This window comes from Dermacentor silvarum, chromosome 3 (genome assembly GCF_013339745.2).
Source record: "Dermacentor silvarum isolate Dsil-2018 chromosome 3, BIME_Dsil_1.4, whole genome shotgun sequence".
In the NCBI taxonomy this organism is placed as follows: Eukaryota; Metazoa; Arthropoda; class Arachnida; order Ixodida; family Ixodidae; genus Dermacentor; species Dermacentor silvarum.
The window spans coordinates 207,863,437-207,878,137 of NC_051156.1; the positions used below are offsets into that span (position 1 = coordinate 207,863,437).

General features: G+C 48.4%; 1 protein-coding gene across 4 annotated transcripts in view; it reads right to left on the reverse strand.

Moving 5' to 3' along the window:
- LOC119446553 (uncharacterized) overlaps nt 1–14,701 on the reverse strand; it is a 531,274-nt gene that overhangs the window by 373,144 nt on the left and 143,429 nt on the right. Inside the window, exon 1 of one of the 4 annotated variants that reach the window (XM_037711017.2) lies at nt 1,987–2,554. The exons of the other annotated variants lie outside the window; for them this stretch is intronic. The gene's annotated coding sequence lies outside the window, so the exon portion shown is untranslated. Of the gene's footprint in view, nt 1–1,986; nt 2,555–14,701 lie in introns of those variants that run through there. 4 annotated transcript variants of the gene reach the window in all.

The following is a 14,701-nucleotide window of genomic DNA, read 5'->3' on the forward strand; positions in this document are numbered from 1 at the left end:
CGGTGTTCTAATAGCAAGGCTCTAATTCCGCATCAATATGCCGCATCAGTGAGAAGATTCTTGTCATTGATGTGACATATAGTGTCACGGGTATTACCACAGGTATTGCCACGGGTATTGCCACGGGTATCGCAGCCAGATGTTTAAATTTTCACGCTTTAACAACAGTAGATGGTTTGACTCCGATCACGCACGCAACTTATACTTGCGCCCATCATGACAATATTAAAGCTCGTTCTGATGCACATGGGCTTGGGTGCTCGTCTCGCAGCGTGTGAATTTGTTGCCTCACTTGCGGCAATTCTGGCACATATTCGAATCCATCGCCTTCCTTTAGACTGGAACAATGAATTTAGGTTTTGATCAGGCGTTTAACATCTGCGTTCAATTACTTCGCTTACCAAATCGACTAGCCCAGCATTTTTTTTTCTGAGGCCCGACTTGAACGCCTTTCTGTTAAAAGTCATTTCCAACGCCATTCGCTCCATCCACCTTCATCATATCTGTATTGCTTGTCGAGGCCCCAGAGTGCATGAGCAGAAGTTACAGTATTTCTTTCTGAAGTCAATACTCCCTGTTCAAACTGCGCCATTCTCTCGTGCGTGTTTTCGTAACACGATCATACATATTGCAAGGCTCCTTCAAACTTATCACGTCATAATCAAAGAAGTGAAAGTTAGTAGATTGTTCTTTCGACGATTTCACTTCTCCCCGTCGTTCATAACACGCACTCGTACACGATTAGTCAGCGTAAGCGTCGCACAACGTCAAGGACTTTGCAAACCTCACGCAAGTTTCCGTTTGCCTAGCATTTCAGTGTCAATGATCTTTTCCCCAGCGAGATAATGTTAATGCAATAACATCTGGGCAGGGTTAATACTCTCTCCTAAGCCTCAAGTTACAAGTCATCGAACCACTGGAAAGACTGTAACCAATATTTCATCGTGAAGGTCTGTCGTCGTAGGTGCATTCCATATCAAAAGTACGTAAATTTGACGCAGACCATCGTCACACACCGCGAGTGCAAAATACACTCAAATATAACAATAGTGAACCTCGTAGTTGACGGTTAATCGCGGTATGCGTTATAACAATAATAATATCACTTCATCGGGTGTACGATATGTGATTATAGTTATTGCAGTGCACTCGTATATTTCATGTCAATGCATCAAACTGCGGTCTGGTTTAAGCCGGACGACACTACGGTAGTTTTCTCTTTCTTTTCTCTCTACGGCAGTGTCTCTCTCTTTCACTCATACACTCACGCATACGCCCACTCAGTCCCACGTGCATCCATACACAGAAGCACAAAAAATAGACAACGAATTTCAATGGCATAAAATCATTGATTTCATTGTGTATATAGATGAGTGATAAGTAACGCTTCTGATTTCAACAATAGTGTCGCTTGTCGCCTTCACTTTCCCCGAATAACTAACAATAACAAAAAAGTGTGACCGCTCAAGTCCATACAACACAACAAAACATTGTCATCAAATGCAATACTTGCTGTCCTTGTTTTCTGACAGAAGGGGTACCTTTTATAGCTGCTTGTTTCATTTAAATGAACTCCGATCAGGAATCTACCCCCGAAATTGAAATTCTGGCTGCATTTAATGGCTCATCGTTAACTTAATGTTTTTTTAAATCATCAAACATGCCAGCAGCTGCCCGATCTGAGCTATCTTCACTGTCTTATGACGTTGAGAAATTCGCTGTGTAACGGTGAAATGCAAACAGCTAAGTCATACGTCACTAATCCTATTCGCAGGTGCAAACAGTAATACCACCGGCATGAAGCTTTCTGTAGAATGACGTCAACGCATTCAAGTTCAGTACAATATCGCCACGTCTTCGAATGAACCTATAGATAACAAGTAGATGCTTAATGCGAAGTGTATAGAGCAAGACAACAAATAAATAAACGCACACACGCAAAAAGAAAGAAACGGCCGATTACCACCAAGCTTCTAAATAACTCACCATGCCATTGAACTTCGAAGATACAGGATAAAACAAGCCGGGTCACCGTGAAAGGTTGAGCGTTCGAGTCCTGGCGGCTTAAGAGACTCCCACAAAAACAAGTGCCGGACTGACGTCACACACGCGCACAGGAAAACGAATGTCGCACACTGTCGTTTCGAATCCAAAGCGCGGAGATCACAAACGACATCGACGGTGACGCAAATCGGAACAGTCGTCGACACAAAAGCCCGCAGCGCACAACGGTCGGTCAACTTGCCTCGACACACGCACAGTAAACTCGCACGAAGCACCAACACACAAGTCGCGCGGCAGTCACCGCGAACTCGGCAGGGTCAGTCGTTGTCGCTGCCTGCTCGGCGGCAGGTCTGTCGCCACCGTTGTCGTCTTGCCGCCGTTGTGCGCGATGCGCTCGCGAAGGCGTCTGTCACGCGCCGCCGACAGGCTCATGACGGCTGGAGCGGCGAGTCACGTGATCGGCGCCGCGCACGAGTGCTCTTCATCACTGCTTCTCCAAAGATGCTGCGAGCCACAAACGCGTGCGAAGGCGTTGCTTCTTCAGTTTGCAGCAACGTGAAGTTTGTTTTACAAACTCGCGAAGTTTGTTTTAGAAGTTCGCACCGTCGCTTCAAGAATGGGAACCCAAAAGTGCGAGCGGAGCCATTACCGAATTCGACGGGGATGCGAAGCCAGGTACACGCAGGTCTCCTTTCGTCACGTGAAAGCGCCTTAGTGAACAGAGTGCGACGAAGGATTCTTGGAGGCCAGGCAGAAAGCACCGTAAGAAGACTCCACGCGTCGGGGTTCAGCGGTTGTAGAGGGAGGTCGGGTCTCGTCACTGACCGAGGAGACTGGCGTTAGTGCTGTCACCGCTGGCAACGACCATGCCCGTCCGAAAAACGTCGCCGACGACAACGACGCCGGTCGCAAGCCGAGCCAGGAGCTCGCTACATCGCCGCCGTGCCGGCGGAGTCGCATTCGCGACACCCGGAGGGGGGGTCGCCGAGAGAGGGGGAGGGAGGCACAAGAGGAAAGGGGAAAGGCGGTGGAGGAAGAACACGCACTCGCGTCGAACCAACACGCGGAGTCGAGGAGCTCGGGCCACGGCTTTGCCGCGAGACGAACGACGAAGGTTCCCGAATGTTAAGCCTCTCCTCTCTGTGAATAGGGAAGATAGAGGGGGGGGGGGAGAGAAATACGGGAACCCTTTCCAAACTATACCGAGCAACCACCCAGAACAGGAGCGAGAAAAAAATAAGCAGGAAGAAAAAAAAGGGAGGGGTTAGGAAAGAAAAATAAAAGCCATAAAAAATACGGTTTCAAAAGAGCCAAGAAAAAGAGAGAGCGATGGAGGGAGAGAAACAGAAGGTGGAAGGCAGCGGAAGAGACCGTTTCCAACGCCAACCCTTTCCTCTCCAGCGCTTCCTTCCCTCTCGCGCGAGCTCGCTGAGCCTCCTCTCCCAAATGGGAGGCTCCTTTCCCCTACGCTTACCTCTTGCCACCCCTAATTTCACCCCACCCCTACCCGGCTCCGCGTTCACTACTACTTCTCTTCACCTCTCTTTTTATTTTCATAGCCGTTTTGTTCTTTGATATTAGTAGTTATTCTTCTTAACTCCCTTTCTCGCCCGCCACGGCTTCTTCTGATTTCATTTTGCGTTCCTCTCACTGCCACACCCGTTTTCCTTTTCTTTGCTGTAATTTCTTTTACTTCCTTTGATTTCAGATTTGGGATCGAACTAACACGCTGTGTAGCCTCTCTCTCTTCTCGTGTTTGCCCTCTTTGCTCGTTTAGGTAGCGTGTCCAAAAGCAAGAGCAAACTAGGCCTTGGTCGTACCTACAGCTTGAGAACTGGGAACTAAAGGTACCTTAGCCTCGAGAAATCAGTCGCCACTATAGAAGGCTGCTCGGTGGAGCCCAGCGCACAAACGAGCACGGAAGTCCCAAGATACGACGAATTAATGCGGCGCTTACGTACTTAAGTGACGTGAGTGAAATATCGCAGAATTAACGCCGAGAGAGATACCGAGAAATGCACTTTGTTCGTATTGACAGAAACATATCTTTCGAGAGTCGGCCGTCTAGTAAGACATTCGAAAAGTGAGTGCACAACGCGTTTATCGCGCGATAATATGCACGACAGCAAGCTCGCAACCCAGACAACTTGTGGTTAGGTGAAGCAAGCATAAGCAACCACGCTGTGAGTTCAGACGGAGTTTGAGTATAGCGAATGGACGGGCAAGGATATGTCAGATAGGCCACCTCTCTTGAAGCATGCATCACTATCAAGTAACGATACTCGAAAAACTTCTGTCGCGCAATGCCACCCGCTGTTGGCTGTTGCCGAGGCGATCACGCCAGTCGCTATTATAAGAGGCGGGCGCCCGAAGGCTTACCAAATGGAAACGCTAGCTTACGTAAGGAGAGTATTGTGAATGAGCCCTAAAGTCCTGCACGAGGGAGTTAACCTAAAGTTCTCATAAACGCCAAGGAGTGTTTGACTACTCGTATTGCAAGTATAGAGTTCATGCACGCTGACTTCAAGGCAACACAGCCAAATGGTGTAGATCAGTCGTATAGTTGTGGCATTCATTGGTAAAGCTGAAAAGGCGCAATTATTCAGGGCGAGATTTCCCACTTCCGTAAGTATGGCGCAAGCGAACGCTTTTAAAGAGAGTTGTTAGAGCGTTTGAATTTCCGGGCGTCGTAAATACTTATTCCTTCGTTGTTGAAGTTCCTTCTTTTCTTTTTTATTTTTTTTTTCTGCTGCTTTGTTCACGCAACCGACGCCCTCCTCTTCTCAGCTGTTTTCCAGCATCCTATAGCTTCACTCCGTTATTTTGCTTCTTCTTGCATTGTTTATGAGTGTTATTTACGGTGAGGCTGGAAAGCGGCCTCTAAGAAGGGACTCTTGGATCATTATTTAACGCTCTTGAACACTTTCCGTGAAGAGGTGTTGAAAGCTACGAGCACGGCATTGTGATTCGGAACTTGTCAAGAGTGTTATACGTGCATTGTGTAGGGCGAACGAAACGTGTCTTTTTTTTTTTTTTTTTTTTTTTGCCGAACACGTTGTCGTATCTCATGACCGCAGCCCTATGGACGGGCACTGACAGCTCAGGTGTTCCATAAAGATTCGCGATTTGCAAGTTTACGTACAAGTGTAGATTCCTGTTTCTTTACTGTCAAGTAAATGCGCTAATGTCTTAATATTATTTTTTTCATGGCGTCCACATGCGCATGATAGGAATAACCGCTGCAGAGTGGTTGCCTAAATAACACGTAGACCTCATAAGTATAAATATTTCTTTTGATGATTGTACTTCGTCGTTAGTTAGGCGTTTACTATTGGCGCATTTGTGTACTCTCTATGCCACGAACGTCGCGCTCATTCGCATAGTGTAACTATACTTGCAGGGTTCTCAATTACGAAGTGTTTACACTCGTCGTACACCATGTTATAGTGAGCTGCTATAAACCAATACTTCAAGAGCGTTTCGTTTAGAACTGCCTTTTTCGTATTTTTTTTGTTTGTTTGTTTTATTATGGACAGAAGCCGAGTCCTATTTGTAAATCTGTAAACAATCTGTGTCTGCGCTGTCCGCCACGTTTAGTGAAATCTAACTAGTCAAGCGTCGAATTTTATCAATTGGTAGTCCTTTAGAGCGAGCTTTATCAACGCCACAAAGTGTTTTATAGGTTAACAATTTTAAGCTTGACGTGAGCGCTGTTCAAAGAGCTTAGGCAACTGCCGACATGCGTCACGCGCACAACATATAGTCTAACGTAACTGAGCTAGAAGTACGTGCAATGGGTAGAATATCTGAGTAGCCTACTTAGATTTGCCGGATATATAATGGCAGCCGGAAGCTTATTACTGTATTTTAATGCATTCTGTCGTCGTCATTGACGAAAGCCATAGGCGTCCTTCAACAAACCGTTCTCACGAGCCGCTTTTTCAGTTCCTGATTATTATCCGTGCCTTTCACAAGAACTGTTATAATCAGGTACGAAAACTCCAGAATCAAACTGTTTTATACTAACGTGCAAATACGTGTACAGAATTCTCTTCGAGCCTAGATGCAAGGAAGAAAAGAGGTTATCACTTTCCCACCGATAGAGAAATTGCAAGTAAACAGCTTTTTTTTTTATTGTTTCCCTCTTCCTTATAGCAACCTCGAAGAGGACGCAGGTTAACGAATTCGCTAACATGATAAAAGCGGCTTGTTTCCGAGTTATATCGACAAGCAAGTTCTCAGAAACCGGCTACTCTAACGGTTTTATTCTGCGCCGTTCGGATCTCACAAATGCCTGCTTTGTTTCAGTGCTATATAGTTTGGTTCTTTATTTCTTTGCATACAGACGACTGAGCACTGCGGCGCATTGGGGTTCCCAATAATACAATCTGTTATCGGGCTCCAACCACGCAGCTCGGCCTCGAACGGCGCAAGGAAAGAAGAGAGGAACTGTTTGCAAAGAAAAAAAAAAGGGAAAAGGCGGTAGAAATGGAATGACGGAATCGGCGCGCTAATTAAGAGACCGTGAGAGCGCAGCTGCGCAGAGACGCGCACAGCGCAGTGGATGTTTTCCTCGATTACCACGCACACACGCTCGGCCGCAGGCCAGCAAGTCGACGGCATGCAATGCAAAACGAAGAAACGGGAACGAAAAATTCTACGCGCGAAATTCTCGGACTCCGGGAGGACCGCGCGCCACTCTGGATAGGAAGGGTGGGGGGGACTCGCGCGACAGGAAGACAGATGACAAACGTAAGAGGAGAGGCGGTTTCGCCCGGCGAGCGCTCTGCATGTCAACTCGGTGCCATGGCGGCACATTCGCGCGACGTTTCCCCGCCCGAACGAAGTGTAGAGATGCTGCCGGCGCGTTTCGGGAAGGCGGAGCCGACGTTGATGAGCAAAGGAGGCTCTGCGGGGACAAGATGTTCAGAAATGCGAGTGATTAAGAAGAAGCAGAAGAAGTTGAGTAGCAGCCAAGTCAAGCCATGCATACCGCGACGAAATATTGCGGTTTGCTTTGTGAACGATCCGGCGTTCATGGAACGCGCGTATCACAGGCGTGGATTAATGCGAGGGTAGTGCGTGAATGACGGAGAAGAAGAAAGAGAAGGAGAAGAGAAGAGGAATAAGAGAAGAGGAATAAGAAGAAGAAGTAGAAGAAGAGCATGCGGAGAACAAATGTCAAGAGAGACACACTGTTTCTGGCTCGGAGGATTTGCACTATTTTCTTTCTCTCATATTCTCCTCTTTCTTTCTCATTCGGAGAGGGTCGATGACCCGCTTGTTGCGTGACGTAATTAAAGGAGCCTCACTGGGGTTTTATGCATAGCGCACAGATATTTCAGTTACGGACCGAACCACAAGACAGGCGCGTCAAAAGAAACAAGAACACCGGAGCGCTTGTTTCTTGCATCCTTCTCATCTCGACGTCTGGTAATAAACAAGATATAGCACATACCTTCGTTCCAGTACGTTGCTTGAAGGATCATTAGTAAAGACAAACACTGAAATAGTCTCAGCTGGCATATTAGACTGTATAAACTATATTGCATGTATTTGGAGACGACCAAATGTTTGGTTATTAACTAAAAAAATAATACTGACTTCCAACATTGAATCATGCACCAGACGCGCGGCATTGACGACATCAGTCTAGTGTCATTGTATTCTAGCGTGGCATTAAATTTTCTAAAATGTTGCCGCAGATGTCAGCGCGGCCACCGTTCAGGTACCCATTTCAGACAGGAAAGAATTTTTCCTTGGTTTGTTTTTCTAAGTAGTCAATCTGTCCTTGAAAAAGAGGCTTAGCTAGAGTACGGAAAGACTGTTCTATACCAGCTAAATATGGCTGAGTGTTTCCAACGTCTTCGACGGAAGCTATGCTGTACGACGAAGGCGGATGTCTTCTTCTATAACGCAGGCACCAACTCGTCTGGTAGTCTATAGTATATACACACGGTAGCGGAAACGCGGACACACAGGATCGAGGCGTGAAGCCGTGATTGAACACTCGCTCGCGTTCAAAGCGCAGCTCGCACCGCCTTCGAACCGGGCCGAAACTAAATTATATTCCCGCGCAGGGCAAACACGCCGAGTTTCTCTCTCTCTCATTATTTTTTCTCTCTTTTTCTCGACCAGAGCGCTTCCGTGCCGACAGAGACGTCGCCACTCATCTCGCCGTTTCCTTTTGAACGAAACGAAATTTCCCGGACGAGTAAACGTTCGACGCCCGCAAAGAAGCAGGTTGCGCCGATGTTCGGTCCCGGGGACTCTTGATGAACTACAAGAGTCGGAAGCGGCTGGCCGGCCGTGACTTCGTACTGTTCATTGCTTGCCACCATTGCTCTGTGCCGACAATGTGCGGCCAAAGAACTTCGCGTTGAGCTACCACCGGCTTTTCGATCATCGTTAAAAAAGCGTAGACAGAAAGAGAGAGAGAGAGCATGCGTTTATGCTATGTATGCTCAGTGTAAAAAGAAGAGAGACAGAGATAAAGACAGAATATATAAACCGTTTTCTGCCCGGAAGTTTGAGCTTCCTAGCGCTCGACTATATATGCTCTTCGGTCAGGCCTTCCATCGGCGGCAGGTATAGGTCGGGGCCTTACAGAGGCTGCGATATTTGAACGGCTTAAATAAGCTCGCGCCAACATCCCCTTTTATCGAGTGTCAATACGAGCGATAGAAAAAACACAAATACGGCGCCTCTGGGAGAGCCTGTTGCCGCGCGATCAGTAGTTTTGCCGCGCCGTGCACTGCTGCCACTCGCAATGCGACGTTTAATCTACGGGAGTTTTGCAAAACAACAATGTACAATTACCTTTTACCGTGCGTGGTGCTTGTTATACGGGTCCCACCTGAGCGCAAACATTGCGTTTACAGCCCACGTGGGCGTGCCGTATAATGTCGACACGCTATCAAAGCCCGAGAGTCACACAGGAAAGGTCTACGCAAGAATGCACAAATAATTTCGTAGATCTATAGGTGGATAACCTGAGCTGGCGCTAGGTGAAGCGAGAAAATCTGTTACAAAAGAAGAGAAACCTGTACGCCGTACTCCGGCATAAACTCAATTGGTTAGAATATTGGCGCCTGCAGGAGCGTGTCGTGTGTGTTGTGTTTGTTGCGTGTGTCACTGTGTCAGGCTTATCGTTTGCAAGCAGGCGAAGATCAGCGCAACGAGTGCAGAGAAGTTCTCAAAAGAAACTGCCACCACGGTCCACCGTATACGCACCACAAGTGAGCAGCATGACCCCACGATTCGGAAACGTTTAAAATACGCAGATGTCAGAGATGCTACGTACTTGTTGCCGATAGTACCAAAGATGGAGAATCTAAGCCACGGGCCTCGCAAGATGTGCGTGCTGAATACAGCACATTTCCAGCTTTAAACTGCATCGAAAAACAACGAAAATTGTTCCGATACTGTTTTTGCTCAGGGGCGACGTAATCAACTGTGTGAGCAGAGGAGAAAAGCGATCACCAAGCGCATTTAGAGCCTTTCACCCGCGGGGGCTGACGTTAACAGACATCCCCGGAACTATCGGAAGAAGGCATATTCTCCTCGACGGGCTCTAAACACTGTTGAAATGCGTGAGCTCCAGCAGGTTATATAAAAAAAAAACAGAGAAAATGCTCGATAAATACGACTTCGAAGACGCGCTCACGACCTTTGAACGGAGTTGATGGCACTCGAGAGAAATTCTAGTTTTTTAAGCGACTCCGCAGTATGCGGACTTTCGCGTTCAGAAGTGTATAGGGGCGGGCGTCCATTCTGCGTCCGTGTCTGAGAATCGCGCACTTCGGCTCATCCATCAAAACCGTGGGCTTTCTCATTTTCGGCTCACGCTTCCGCACGGCAGCCTTGGGAAGTGAAAGGCGAGCAGCGAAACATGCGTCTGCGCCATGTCACGTGAACACTCGTCTGCAGAGAGTGGACAGCCTATATACAGATAGACTCTGCGTTTCTGCTATAGCGCAACGTCGATGTCTTCTATGCACGTGCCCTTATGCATGCGTTTGACTTTTCACTTCAGCCGTTTGGCGCTTACGTACGGAGTGAAGTGCTGGCTGCCGCCTTATAGCTTTAGATTTAGTTTCTCTGTCCGAACGCTTGATGGCCGTTGTCACGTAATAGTGATGGATTTGCGAAGACCGGCCAAGGTTCCGCCACAACGGCATGCTGTCTCGTACACAGAGACCTGGCTTTCTTCCAAGAATGATTTTGGCGAAAAAAAAAATAAGGAAGAAGTTGAAGAGCTGTTACCGGGCTGCATAAATATTTTCTTCGACAGAATAACAGAAAAATAAGAAGAATAATTCGCATGTGGGAAACAAAGAAAGTGTCAGTGGACGAGAACGCAGGAGAGCCCCAAAGCAAATATAACGTATTTTAGACGCATTTCATACGTATTTTCGCCGTGAGGTGGCACACAGACTAAGGGCACGTGCTCCTGCGATCGAAATGTATCTGTCATATGGTTCGTAAGTTACAGCTGAAAATCGCGCAGAACACTTCTTGTCTGGACTTTGCAGCGAAGTAATCGTCGACAGCTTAAGAGCAACGAGCAGACAGCCCACCAGATGACCGCCACGCCAAAAATACTACGAAAGTTCATTATATTTGGTTCCTGCAAGGCTCAATAATATAGTCTGAAAAATTTTGCATTAAGGCGTTTCCTGTCCCAGCTACTCAATACGCGATGTATTGTTTGTACGGGTCTGTGGTGGTGCGTGTGTGTCATGGCGTGTGTGTTCGTGCTTCTCTTGCCAAAAGCAAAGCAACGAATAAGGGTTGATGACACGGATAGTGTAACTGCGGAAAAAAATAGTTGGGATTCCTGACGAGATGCTCCTCGTTAAATCATGTTTCGGATAGAAGAAAACCTGTTCCTCTTCGACCAGGTCGCGTCCTCAGATACTCGTGTTTTCTCAAGGGAACAGCGACATGAAAGAGAGCGAGGAAGGAAGACGAAGGTGATCGAGACCAAGACGAGGAGTAAAGAAAGAAAGAAAGAAAGAAAGAAAGAAAGAAAGAAAGAAAGAAAGAAAGAAAGAAAGAAAGAAAGAAACCACGTGAGCGAGCGCTGGGAAAATGTAGCCGAATGCGGTAACACCAAAGTGATCGTATTTGACGCGAGCTGCCACGTATATTACAGCACATTTTCGGCGACCTAAAAGCAAGCAGCAACCAGAGGCGGCAGCCGAAAGAAGCCAAAGCGCCGGGAAATAAGAAAACTAGAGAGGCTGGAAACGAGTATAGGGAGTACAGCCGGGAACAGAAAAAATACGAAAGCTGGAAGACACGATACAAAATACACGCGAGGCGACGTGTCGGCCGCCGGAGGCTGAGAAATAATAATGAAAAAAAAAAAAAAATGGAGGCGTAGGAACGAGGACTGACGCCGGTGCTTGCGGCAAAAGAAGAAAAAGAAAGACGAAAAAGAAGGGAAGGCGGTCTCCGAAACATCGTCCACTTTGATCGGACACGTCGACGATCAAGCGGCGACGGGACGACGCGCCGCGGAACCCAAAGAAGCAGCCGCTCACTGCGCGAGTCTTGGCATAAAAGACACGACGACGATGTGAAAGAGGGGGGAGGGGGGGGGGTTGATGGGGGGCGGAAGCCATCAACGCAGGAAGTTTCAGCTCCTTTTACGCGAATTCTTCTCTTTCCCGAAGAGAGCAGTGGTTGAAACCCCCCCTCTACTGCTGGCTGCTAACCCCCGCACGTCCTTTGAGGAGACGTCAAGGCACCCCCCGCCGATACTTCAAGTGTTGCCCGCCGCCGCCGCCGCCGTCGAATGCACTTCTTGCGGCGTCGGGAAGTCATGCGTCCGCTCAGCCGCCGATGCTGCGGCGAAGCGTGCAGTCAAGGCCTTTTCAATGTGACACGACGCGCCAACGAACACAAACCGTGCTCCCGCTCGCATGTGCATACGTATACAGACACGGCGGCGAAAGCCAGCGTAGAGAAGCGGCCACGATTCTTCGGGCCCGGAGTTTTTCTCTCTTCCCCTCTCCTTCGTCATTTTTGTTTCTTCTCCCACCGCTCTTCCGAGTGTCTCCCGTGTCGTCTTCTCCTTCTTATTCTTATTCCTAACCTGCAGCCCGTCTATTTCTCCCTTATTCCGCCGTAGAAACCACGTCCTGATGACCATACCGCGTGCTCTTCCCTCGTCTTCCTCCTCTTCCTTCATTTTTTTTTTCGTTCGAGTCACCGTCGTATCTTCTCTTTCCTCACGTGTCGGTGGTGTGACGACGACGCCGAAAGTACAAACCGGCGAAAACAAATCCGGGTCCACATCGGATGTCAGCCGGCACTGCGGGAGTGCTGCGTACATGCGAGCCGGAACCTTGGACCGTCCAGTTTGCATTTCGTTCTTTTTGATTTGAATGATGTCAGTAGCTCTCGTCATGCTTCGAAAGTTGGCGTGACTAAGCGTCCTTGGTTTATCGAAGTTGGGAGTAAATGGGAAGAATAGCAGGGCCCATAATTCACACAAAATCTCTTACGCTAAAACTGTTCGTAAGAGTAAATTGTAGCCAATCCCGATACTGAACCGGCATACTATTCGCGAAGGCGACTGGCCCATGGCAAAGAACACTGCCGAACGAAAGGCTTTGTGAATTCGTCCTCAGATGCTTTTTTTGAACATAGGCCATCAGAGACAGCTGCGACAACAGCAAAGGCAAACATAGAACCCGGGAACTTAAGCCCTCAGAATTGGCAGCAAATTCATTTCTTTATGCGGACACTTGTTAGCAAATTGTTTATGGAAATGTTTTACATGGAAGAGCCAAGGCATAAAGCTGCGTTTTTACTCCCGAGCCATCACCGACAGAAGCTGCAACAAGGGTTAAATCTCAACAGGACATACAACGAAAGATCTGCATTCGGATCGCTCTTCCCGCACACTACGGCGATGTAATGCGTTGTGCTGTGGAAAATGAAGCAGATTGACAGAAGCCCTTTGGGCGGAGGTTTGCTACTTTCTGTGGTCAATTATAGGTGTCAGTTGTCAGAAGTATTGGGCTAAGGATCAAGCAGTGCCCTTCTGTTATGCGTCATAATTAAACACGACTGTACATGACGCCACATTGGCGTGTTCAGTACACTTCCTAAATGCTCTTTCCAACTAGATACAGGAAGCTTAACGCATAATTTACAAAATTCGAGAGAGAGAGAGAGAGAGAGAGAGAGACGTTTATTAAATTAAAAAGAATTGAAACATCTTGGCTTCTATGATTCCTCGTTGCAAATAATTTAATATGCTAAACCGTTTGCCACGAAGTTTGACGCAAAATACCATACGGTATTCGCAAGGCGTGCCCAGATTATCCCCTGAAAATTTCATTCTGGGTTGAGGCAACCGAAGGTGAAATAAAAACTGAGGTGACAGAGATCATAAATGTTAACAACCAAATGTCTCTTCCTTTTTGCTACCCCTGCAGTTCTGGCTACCACATGCACGCAACTTTCTATTTTGCATTCGGTGCCAGTTGAATCGTACTCTATAGAGCGAAGAATGTCCACTGACACAAACTGCAAGGATTTCCGAAGGCAGCGTACGAAACACACAACTATTAATAAAAACGCACTGGCGTGTCGCGAATAACAGTCCTGAGATATGTCTGGACGAGGCGGCGAAGCAAAATATGATCCCACCCCGTTCCTAGACGCGCGTGTCGACTTCTCGTCATCCCTTGTGAGGGCGAGCCCGATTCATTTCCAGCGATATGCGCACACACCACCCCTTTCGTGGCCACGTTCCGCGACCCTATCACGCTGACAATTCATTCATCTTCACCAAGAGGACCGCTGCGGTGGCGGCAGCAGGAGAAAGTATAGCGGCATAGCATGCGACAGCAGGAACGGGACGCTTGCAGCTATGGGGCTCGAAAGGGGGGAGGGGGGGGGGGAGCAAGGAAGAGCGCGGAGAACGCTCCTTCTACCTCCCCCCCTCTCCGGGATTCGTTGCCATGCCCCCCTCCCCCCACCATCCGCTCGCTTGTAGAACCGACGCCGCCAAGCACCATATACCCCTTTTGTGTGACCCGTGACCACGTCCAGGACGCGTTTGCACTCTTCCGCTGTGGTCTGAGATGCGAGGTACGATCGCGCGTCCAAAAGTAACCGTGTTTCATCCAGACAGCCAACCAACCAGACGGACGGACACAGAGGGACCGTGCCTGACGCTCTAAACATAGCCACCACCCAAGAAGAAAGGGGTGCTCTTCGTCGTCGTCGTCGTCTCCGAGACGGCGGTGATAACGGGGTCGAGAGGGGTGTCGGACCTCCGGGCGAAAGGGCCAGTGCATTTGCAACGGAACTGCGCGCGCGGGACACAACAACGGCACGGAGACGCGCCGCCGCACAACGGGGGAACCGTGGCGGAGTGCGGGGGCCATCGTGGAGCAGGCAAACACAATAAGGGCGCTAGACGGCCAGGAGGAGTGTACTAATAGGTTGCGGCGGGCGCGGGCTTTGGTGCTGGAGCTCCTCTATATAGCGAAGTCGATGCCTCTATGCCGTGACGGTTCCGCGCTCTTCCAATTGTTGCGTCCTATTCTGAGTGTTCGTCGTTTCGGTCTCTCTGCGCGTCTTTGTACGACTTGCTTAGTACTTCGGCGCTAATGACTGAGGCCATAAGCCGGCAATGTGTCAAGTATTGCGGTTTCAAATCGAAGCCTAATCG